This window comes from Mus caroli, chromosome 5 (genome assembly GCF_900094665.2).
Source record: "Mus caroli chromosome 5, CAROLI_EIJ_v1.1, whole genome shotgun sequence".
NCBI classification, from domain to species: Eukaryota; Metazoa; Chordata; class Mammalia; order Rodentia; family Muridae; genus Mus; species Mus caroli.
Window position 1 is genome coordinate 37,345,687 of NC_034574.1, and position 2,042 is coordinate 37,347,728.

Here is a 2,042-nt window from a genome sequence, read left to right on the forward strand (position 1 = left end):
AAAAAAAAAAAAAAGGAAGAAAACTAGATTCTGCCTGTTAACCGTCCTATAAAATAAGAAAGAATTGGTTCAATCTGATAAATTAAGGAGGGTGCACATGTCATTTTGACCCATGTGTATTCTTTCCAATTCTATTCTTTTAGAAACATACCCTTATAAATTTTGATCAATGTATTTATAATAGAATAAACCAACCTGAAACCAATCATTGCTGTAGCCCCTGTTTGTGGCCATGGTCATTGATTTAGACATGGATTTGCAACCAAGTTTGAGCCTTTGGCACGAAACACATTGTCAAACAGCTAATCTCTTTTTCTAGTCCCAGTGGTGACAGGATGTAAAGCCAACTCTGTGTAACCTAGTTTTAGGAGACCAGTATAAAGAGCACCAATATGAAGGAAGTGTTGGTGTTGTAGTTTGAGTTGCCTATATCAACTCATAGCCTTCCCTTGTTGGACGGATCATAATCCAAAACTACATTTGGTTCTAGATTTTTTGAGTCTTTGTCCTTCATATCACAAGAAATTTAAAAAAAAACTACATTATCAATCATATTCAAGTGCTTTAAATGTCCTAACCAACTCTTCACAATATACCACAAAACATTCTGACCTCAGAGTTTTGACTGTCTCTTCATGTAGAGTCTCAGCCAAGATTCCACTTCTTTAAAAATAAACCTTTATTTGAAATTAAGCATGTTTATTCTTTTTCCAAAAGAAGATTAATTGGGGCTGGAAAGAATGCTCAGACAGGAAAATACTTGCTGTCCAAGCACAAGGTCCTCAGTTCACAGCCCCAGCAACTGTATACTGGTCAACATCTGCATAATGATCATGCAAGGTAGTTACTGAATGTGTATCTTCATTGCTGGGGAAGCAGACACAGGCAGATTCCTGCAGCTCAGGAGCTAGTTGTTCTCCTGTTTTTCTGCTTCTTCTCTTGGGGTGTTCAGGTGATGCTGCACACCAAGTGCAGAGTTAAGCAGTTCATCTCTTCCCTTGGAGTGTCTGGACCCTGAAGCACACAGAGCAAGAAAGGAAGAAGTGAAGTCTGGAACAACAGGATTCCTTCGAGGAAGATTTTAGTATTACAGCTCTTTTAGAGAACAGCTCTCTTTGTTTTTCACACTTTTAAATTCAAGAAAGATTTACTTAATGTAAGTGAAAACCCAACTAACAATTCCCTCTGAGGTTCAAATAAGGGAACTTTGGTGAGCGCTTGTGCTTGCTCACTGTAGAAATGAGTTATTGTCTTTCTCCTGGGCTGGATAAGTGGACTAATCTTGCATAATGCTGTCCATATTAATAAATAAATAAACAAATAAATAAATAGTATGTGAAACTACAAAAAAAGAAAGAAAAGAAAAGAAAGAAATGAAGAAAACAGCTCCCTTAGACAATAGTCAATGAAACAATTTGTATGCTTTATCCAGGATGAACAAGGACTATATAAATCTTAGAAAGTAGGAAGCCATTCTTTTTTATTTATTTTTTTTAATTAGGTATTTTCTTAATTTACATTTCCAATGCTATCCCAAAAGTTCCCCAGACTCCCCCCAACTCCCCTATCCACCCACTCCCACTTCTTCGCCCTGGCATTCCCCTGTACTGAGGCATATAAAGTTTGCTAGACCAAGGGGCCTCTCTTTCCAGTGATGGCCGACTAGGCCAACTTCTGATACATATGCAGCTAGAGACACGAGCTCAGGGGGTACTTAATAGTTCATATTGTTGTTCCACCTATAGGGTTGCCGACCCCTTTAGCTCCTTGGGTACTTTCTCTATCTCCTCCATTGGGGGTCCTGTGATCCATCCAATAGCTGACTGTGAGCATCCACTTCTGTGTTTGCCAGGCCCCGGCATACCTCACAAGAGACAGCTATATCAGGGTCCTTTCTGCAAAATCTTATTGGTGTATGCAATGGTGTCAGCGTTTGGAGGCTGATTATGGGATGGATCCCTGGGTATGGCAGTCTCTAGATGGTCCATCCTTTTGTCTCAGCTCCAAACATTGTCTCTGTAACTCCTTCCATGGGTGTTTTG